Raw genomic sequence first — 9,204 nt, 5'->3', positions numbered from 1 at the left:
GATATATCAGTAGTTGCAAAATGGAGGTTTAAAGACCACAATTATCTCGACATGTATGAAAAGCTCGGGCACCTGGTAATTTCCTAAAATAAAAATATAGAAGCCATTTTCCTTGTCGTTTCGTAAGATTCACAACAAGTGATATTAAATCTTTGCAAAAATCGTCAAAATGCTCGGGAATTGAAAACAAAATGGGGCTATCATTGAACATTTTTCCTAATGTATGGGATATTAATGCTGTTCTTACCTTAACTTGTATAATTATATTCGAAGAATAGAAAATATAATAAAATATCCGAATTTGTTAACATGATATTTACGTCCTTATAGTTTTGACTCTTGGGCTGCAAATCAAAGAAAGAGCGTTTAGTAACTGGAAGAATAGCTGAGAAAATATAAGAAAATATCCGAATTTGTTAACATGACATTTACGTCCTTTTAGTTTTGACTCTTGGGCTGCAAATCAAAGAAAGTGCGTTTAGTAACTGGAAGAATAGCTGAATTTTCTTCTATTTTTGATACTATACTACTGATCAGAACACCTAACAACTCAGAACAGTAGCAAGGCGTCCTGGGCCAACACAGCTAAACACGCTTCACTCCCGTTCCATTCAGTTTAAAGCTCTTTACACCCTTCCAAGAAGTTTCAATTTCTCTTAAAAATTTCTTTACTATCTCCTCCCAACTCCTTCTAGGCGACCTGCTTTTTGTTTGACCCTAGATGGTTGGCTGAAAGCCACCATCTTTGGCGATTTTTCATCTTTCATCCGCCAATCGTATCCCAGCTACATTGACCTTTTCTCTCGCTATAGTCCTAGAGAGCGGGATGCCACCTCTTCACCTTCACTTTTTTCCAGTCTAAACGATATTCTTAACATTAATTCTTGAACACTTTCTAGCGTTCTGAAATTTTAAAACCTCTTAAAAATCATTTACTTTGCTTAACTTATTTCATCCAGGACACTCGAGTTGTCAGCACACCATAGCCTTTGAGGTGTTCCTTAGCACAAACTCAATCAAAACGATCCTTGTAAATGGAGATAGACCGTAACCCTGCCTAACTCCTGAATCAATGCAAAACCAGCTACTAACCTCTTATTCAACCTCTTATTCAACCGCATTGATGTTATTCTTCTATATTGCACTAATCACTGCAATGTGTTTTTCTTGTATCAAACAGTTCGTGTTAACGAACTGTAAGTAAGGAGTGATTGGGCTCAATAATTGAAATTCCAAAATCAATAGATACAACAAAAGAATCAGCTTATTATGCTGATTTCACAAATATAAGATTCATCAAGTTTAGTGTTACCCATCAAAAGTTAAGAGCCTGAAAAAATTTGCCCTATTTTTGAAACAGAGGAGAAGCAGCTCCCAAAAGTCAAAGAATCTTAATCAAAATCATGCCATCAGATTCGTCGTGTCAGAGAACCCTAATGTAGAAGTTTCAGGTTCCTATATATAAAAATGTGGAATTTTGCATTTTTGCCTCAAGAAAGATCACGGATGCGTGTTTATTTGTTTCTGTTTCTTTTTTTCTTTTTTTCCCAGGGGTGATCGTATCGATATAATAGTCCTAGCTGATTGAGATAGGGTGGATTCGAGCGGCCCCCCTTCCACGCTCCTTTTTTCCTCAAAGTTATTCGATCAAAATTTTGAGATAGCCATTTTGTTCAGTATAGTTGAAAAATCCAATAGTTATGTCATAGGGGTAAAATAACCCCTGCAATCCCTTGGGAGAGACCTGTCTTTTACTATTTCAAATAAGAAAAAACCATAGGCTCTTTTTCTGCGTTTTTACTATTAACACTAATCGAGATAATAGCTATCATTTCTGGACCAGCTACTAATGACAATTTTTTTAGTCACTGGCCAATTTTTGTTTCTAAATGTGTTGTATATTTATTATAATATTGGCCATGGTGCGTTCTTTATTACGCTGTAGCTGCTGCTGTGGGGATGATTTAGACCTTGGTCGATGTTATTGGTGTCTCTATTGTCCTGTCAACTGTAGATTATTGTGTAAATAGTCATGTGAGTATTAATACCTCAACACGTCCGAGCGTGCCCATAGCCACTTCTCTTTTCTTCTTTGATAGTATAACGGTGGAGGCATTTCCGATCGGTTTTTAATCTGGGGACTACGAATATATGCATCTTTTCCGCGAAGAATTATTCTGATTCTTTGCTGGTTAATACCTACTAAATCGTCTGTTCTTCTGTTTCCAAATTTTGGTCAACCAATAGCCTACTTTTTGTAGGATTTCAACGGTCAAGTGACAACAAGATTGTCGATTGTCTAATTTATATACGAAAATTTTTTGTTTTCAACCAAAAAGGGAAATTGTCTTCTCACAGGTCCGCGCAGTTAGACGAAAGAAGCCCCTATCAAAACATCTCTTAAGACTTGACTCAAAAGTACAACCGTTAGATTCAGTGAAAGCGAAATTTTCTTAAGAGCCGCCAGTAGCTTTCTAGCACATGTATCAAATTCGCATTTAATTGCCTGTTTTGATTGTTTTACTTTCTATTATTTTACATATAATGTGATCTCTTGTTTTAAGTTTGAAGGGAGCCGATAATACTACTGAGGCTTACAATTCCTCCTTATAGTTAGATTCGCTCCTATTTTCGAAGAGTTTCTAGCTCTTTCTCAAAAATTTGAAATTTTCGTTCACAAGAAAATTTTACTATTAAGCTAAGATAGCTATTATTTTTCCGAATTCCCTTAACAGGGGAATTTTTGCAAATCAAATCAAAATAGCAATGAATCATATTTTTAACTGCGTAGAAGCTTATTATTAAAATTTGGAAATCCAAGAAGATTTTTGAATTTTGTAAATGGCAGTGAAATCAAAATCCAACTAGCTCTTACAGGAAACTCAAATCCACAAGGGCAGCAAAAATTAACTAAATCACTTCTAATGCTCCAAGTGAACTGTCTGATAATTTGTTGTATTTTGTCTCAACTAAGAGTGGCTTTAAGCTTCAGTTGGTAATTTTAAAATGGTGTGTTTTCTACATCTAAAGGTCTTGATCCAGCCGAAATTGGAAGAAAAAGCTTAATTAGTCGATATACGGGTATAAAATGTAACGCCTATCTGAAATGAAAACACATTAATCCTTAATACTTTCATTGAGTTTTAATGGTTACCCAAAGAAAATTTTTATCCTCGTTTTAGGAGTTTTGCATTGATAAACCACATTCTTGAAACAAGATTGGGAATTATCGGTGGAACAAAGAAGTTTATAAAGCCAGTTTATGAAAGAAGAATTGGAAATTGAAACCTGTGCAGCAACTAAGTATATTATCCTAACCCACGAATTGGCAACAGTGGCGTAATTTCGTCAAAATCCTGTGGGGGGGGGCAATTGGAGCCAATTTTCCCAAATCAAGTGAAAATGACTGTAAAAACTGAAAAATGAGCCATTTGGTACCATATAGATACTATATAATAATATAAAAGTGCTTTATAGTACTATAAACATAAATACAAACTGAAGAAAACTGATCCGTTTCTGTTGATGCTTGAATTATGCAGGCTTATCTTAGTTTTGACAATATTTTTGGAGCAGCTAAATTTCAGCTGGGGGGGGGCAAACTGAGGTCTAGGGAGGGAGAGTAGAGATCTGGGAGGGGGAGTTGTCTCCCTGTCCAATGTGAATTTACGCCCCTTTTTGGAAAAATACCAAATCCAAATTCATAATATTTTTTTTAGCGTTGTTGCCGAATTCAAAGTCGAGATAAGGAACTTTTGATCCCGATTGGGAGTGAAACAGTCTGTTCATGATCTCGATTGTCAGTGAAACGGCAAATTTACAACCCAAATTACGATTTTACAAGTTGACTTGTCAGTTCATTAGGCTAGCTGCCAAAAACCGAACGTTTTATTTGTTTCTTGGGCAATGAAGTTCTGTCCAATTAAAATCTTTGGAAGGATTCGTTCTCAGAAATATATTCTAGATGGCAGGAAGGCTGTTTAACTATGTGACGGTTCGCCAAAAATAAAAGAAATAAACAAAATCATAATAGGAACCCAGTACTTACACAACTTGAATATGTATACAAAACCAATCCACTAGTACTGCTAAAACTCCAAAGAATTCACAGGGTGAAACTTAAAGAATATGAAGTATCGCAATATATATAGGCATTTATTGGACAACAATTTCAATTTGGTGCAACCTTTTGCTTAGTAGAGATTTGCTGAGAGAATTATTTCTGTAGCGATCCCTTTTTTCCCTTAATATTACTGTGTGAGACTTAACTTGAAATGCTTAAGAATAAAGAACTTTTAAACAATATAATTAAGTTGAATCCAAACAAAATTTAGATCTTAAATTAAAATTCAAATATTTATAAGTTACAATGTATATCGTTCAAAATTTTTCTCGTATTGCTGGGTAACTGTGCACCATTAGTGCTTTACAATTTATATTAACGTATTAGCAATAAAAATACAATTGATTGTAATGCACTAGAAGTTTAACATTAGCAATAATAATAACAATAACATTAACTTGTTTACATTAACATAAAAACAATCCTCTTCTCGTTTCAAATCAAACAGATCGTGATAACTCTAAAAAACTCTAAAAAACGGAATTTTGATATCTATAGATACATCAAAAGAATCAGATTTTAATGCTGATTTCAAATATATAGGTTTTTATCAAGTTTAGTCATACCCATCAATAGTTACGCGCCTGAGATAATTTGCCAGATTTTCGAAAAAAGGGGGAAACAACTCCTAAAAGCTATGTAACCTTAATGAAAATCACACATTCAGATTCTTCGTATTAGAGAATCCTATTGCAGAGGTTTCAAGCTCTTATCTGCAAAAATGTGGAATTTTGTATTTTTTGCCAAAAGAAAGATCACGGATGCGTGTTTATTTGTTGTTTTTTTTCCAGGGGTGATCGTATCAACCCAGTGATCCTAGAATGTCGTGGGAGGGCTCATTCAAACAGGAATTAAAAGTTCTAGTGCCCTATTTAAGTGACCAAAAAAATGGAGGGTAACTAGGCCCCCTCCCACGCTCATTTTTTTCTCAAAGTCACCCGATTTAAATTTTTGAGATAGTCATTTTGTTCGGCATGGGGGAAAATATAATACCTATGTCTTTTCGGATGACATAAAGTCTCCAGGGGGAAGGCTGAAAGTTATGAACTTTACCCAATGTTTACATATAGTATTGGTTATTGGGAAGTATACAAACGTTTCAGGGGGGAATTTTTCTGGTGGGGCTGGGTGGGTCGGAGGTTGTGTGGAAGGATATTCCCATGGAGAAATTTTTCATGGAAGAAGGGCCATTACTATGAAGGGGGCGCCGGATATTAATGCATTATATGAAAAAACGATCAAAAATTAAATAAAAAAAACAAGTTTTTCAACTTGAAAGTAAGGAGAACCATCAAAACTGAAAACGAACAGAAATTACTTCATATATGATTGGGTTCGCCCCCCTAGTCAATACCTCGCTCTTTAAGCCAAAGATTTTCGCACTTTCATAAGAGCTATTTATTCTAATTAACGGCCTTTGTGATTAAGGCGTCATTTTCAAAGAATTAGTACAAAATTCAAACTTTAGCGTAAAGAGCGAGGTATTGACTAGGGGGTGAACCCCCTGACATGCGTGTTAAAAATATGTGAGTATAAAAGTTTGTGACGTAAGTTAATTCATAAGTTATATATGTCTATTACTAATAAAAACGTTCGTAAATAAAAATAAACAAGTTTCGAGAAAGCCATTTAACCAAATAAAAGTAAAATTAATGTGATTTTTTTTTAATTATTCATGTACGGTGAGCCAAAATCAAAACCTGCATCAATTCAAAAACGTTCAAAAATTAAATAAAAAAAACACTAAAGTTTTACTCTTTCTCACAACTCTATTTTTTTAAAATAAAAAACTTTAGCGTAAAGAGCGAGGCGTTGAGGAAGGGACAGCACCTTTCATATACGAAATCATTTCTGTTCGTTTTAAGTTTTATTGTCGCTCCTTACTTTTGGTTAAAAAAACCTGTTTTTTATTTTTATTTAATTACGTAAAAAAAGCCGATAATAATAATCTAACAGTTCGTGGTAACGAACTGTAACTCTGGAAGCAAGGAGTGATGCTGCTCAATAGTAGCCAAAACTCTAAAAAACAGAGTCCTGATAACAATAGATGCATCAAAAGAATCAAATTTTGATGCTTATTCGAAATATGTAAAATTCATAAAGTTTAATGTTACCCAGGAAAAGTTACGAGCCTGAGAAAATTTGCCCAATTGTTGAAAAGGAAGGGGATCCCCAAAAAATCAAGTGATCTTGATGAATATCATACCATCAGATGCAGCATATCAGAGAACCTTACTGTAGAGGTTTCAAGTTCTTAAATACAAAAATGTGGAATTTTGCATTTTTTGCCAGAAGAAAGATCACGGTTGCGTGTTTATTTGTATTTTTTTTTTTTTTTTGTTGCTGTTTTTCGCAGGGGGTGATCGTACCAAATCAGTCACCCTAGAAAATGGAGAGAGGACTCATTTGATTGAAATTTGAAATTTATAGTGCTCTTTATAAGAAATGAACAATATTGGAGGGCAGCTAGCCCCCCTCCTACCCTCTTTTTCCCCAAAGTCACCTGATTAAAATTTTGAGATAGCCATTTTGTTGAGGATCGTCAAAGGATTTAATAAACATATCTTTGAGGATGATTTGACCTCCCACTGTCCCCGGGAGAAAGGCTGCAAACTATGAACTTTGCCTTTTGTTTACATAAGGTATTTTTCTGGCAGGAAAGGAGGTCGCGTAAGAGGATCTTTCCATTGTGGAATTTTTCTTGGGGGAAGAGAATTTTCCATCGAGGGGGGGGGGGTTGAATTTCCTGGAATTATCTAAAAAACGATCAGAAATTAAATTAAAAAAACAAATTATTTCAAGTGAAAGAAAGAAGCAACATCAAAACTTAAAAGTAACAGAAATTATCATAGGCAGCGCAATAGCGCTGCCTAAGTAAAGAACGATGTTGGCACAGTGTTCTTTTTTTTTTCTTGGTCTTAGACCAGGGCACTTCGTATCGAAGGAGTTGTCGTAGAAACTTCAAAAAGGGCGCATTTGATTGGAAATTGGAGTGGTTTGGGCCCTTTTTAATAACCGAAAGTGATTAGGAGGCAACTAACACCCCTTCCACGCCCACCATTTCCCCAAATACATCCAATCAAAATTTTGAGGTAGCAATTTTGTTCAGCGTAGTTGATTTCCAGATAGAAATTATGTTTTTGCGGAGGACACTCCCCCACAACCCTCAGGGAAAGAGTTGTAAGCTATGCCCTGGGGGCATATAAGGTTTTTATAGAAAGCGCTGTCATAGAAACTTCAAAAAGACTCGTTCGATTGGATATTCAAAGGGCTAGGGTCATTTTTTTTTAGTCGAAAGTGATTGGAGGGCAACTAACCCCCCTTTCATGCCCACCTTATCCCCAAACACATCCAATCAAAATTTTGAGATAGCCATTTTGTTCAATGTAGTTGAAAGTTCTGGAAATTAAGTCTTTGAGGATGACATGCCCCCCCCCCTCCCCAAAGCCCTCAGGGAAAGGGTTGTAAATTATGACCTGGGGCATAAAAGGTTTTTATAGAAAGCGTTGTCGTAGAAACTTCAAAAGTGCTCATTTGATTTGAAATTGAAAGGGCTAGTGCTCTTTTTAATAGTTGGAAGTGATTAGAGGGCAATTGGCCCCCCTCTCACGCCAACCATTTCCCCAATTACATCCAATAAAAATTTGGAGATAGCAATTTTCTTCAACGTACTTGAAAATTCTGGAAATTGGGTCTTTGAGGATGACACCAGCCCCCAGCCCTCAGGGCAAGGGTTTTAAGTTATTCCCTGGAGACATATAAGGTTTTTATTGAACGCATTGTCGTAGAAACTCCAAAAGGGATCATTCGATTCAAAATTGAAAGGGATAGTGCCTTTTTTTATAATTGAAAGTGATTGCAGAGCAACTAACGCCTCTCTCGCGCCCACAATTTCCCCAAACACATCCAATCAAAATTTTGAGATAGCCATTTTGTTTAACGCAGTTGAAAGTTCTAGAAATTAAGTCTTTGAGGATGACAAACCCTTCACAGTCCTCATGGCAAGGGTTGTAATTTATGCCCTGGGGGCATATGAGGTGTTTTTAGAAAGCGTTGTCGTAAAAACTCAAAAGACTCATTCGATTGGAAATTGAAAGGGCTAGTGCCCTTTTTAATAGTAGAAAGTGATTGGAAGTCTTCAAATATTTATAGTAAAGATCGATGTGGGTACAATGTATTTTTTTTTTTTTTTTTTTTTTTTTTTTTTTTTTTTAGACCAGGGAACGAAGGACTTGTCTTAGGAATTTCGAAAAGGGCTCATTGGATTGAAAATAGAAGGGGATAATGCCCTTTTTAATAGTTGAAAGTGATTGGAGGGCAACTAGTTCCCCTCCCACGCCCACCCTCCCATTTGCCCATTATATTTAAAAACTAAATTTTCCCTTAAGATTAAGTCAAAATGCACTGTGTTAATGTTAATTCCCAGTCAGGCATCTCAGCAGTATCCCAAGAACGACTGAGGGTATTATGTTAAAACTTTCAAGGCTACTTCTGCTCTTAAAATTTAACCAAATCAAAGTAGTGTAAGTGTATCCAAGCTATCAAAGAAAGTAAGCAGATTTTTTTGCGAATAATATGAAGTTTTCTATTTCAGGTCAACTAGAGGAAGTATGAAACTAAATTAAACAGTACTATTTGTGTCCAGGTTTTTAAAAGGGTGTATGTTGTTAAAAATTGCTAAAAAAGTTTCTCCAGCATACAAATAGAAGGCCAAACTATAAAGTCTTAAAACAAACGAAAAGATTTAAAGGATTATTTTCTCTTTCCCTGAAAAGACTATGTCAATATAAAACGAAAAGAAATAACTTAAAAAAATTTTCCACAAAATAAGTTTTTCAAAAAAAAGTGAAGAACTCCATTAAACCAAAAATGAGCAAAAATAAAATCAAATAATCTACCAATCGTAAAACTCCCACAAATCAGTATCGTTAAGTAAATGAAACCCAAAACGAACAGAAATAACAATAAATAACCGAGTCAAACTCAAAACAAGCAGAAATTAACATAAGTAGGGCCAAAAGCCCCTATGTCTTCCCAAGGCCAGGACATAATTTGCACTTTACTGAAAAAGATACAAAATG

Source organism: Artemia sp. Qi Xiang Cuo, chromosome 4 (genome assembly GCF_049724085.1).
Source record: "Artemia sp. Qi Xiang Cuo chromosome 4, ASM4972408v1, whole genome shotgun sequence".
NCBI lineage: Eukaryota > Metazoa > Arthropoda > Branchiopoda > Anostraca > Artemiidae > Artemia > Artemia sp. Qi Xiang Cuo.
The sequence above is the reverse complement of the archived record's forward strand: the minus strand, read 5'-3'. Positions refer to the sequence as shown.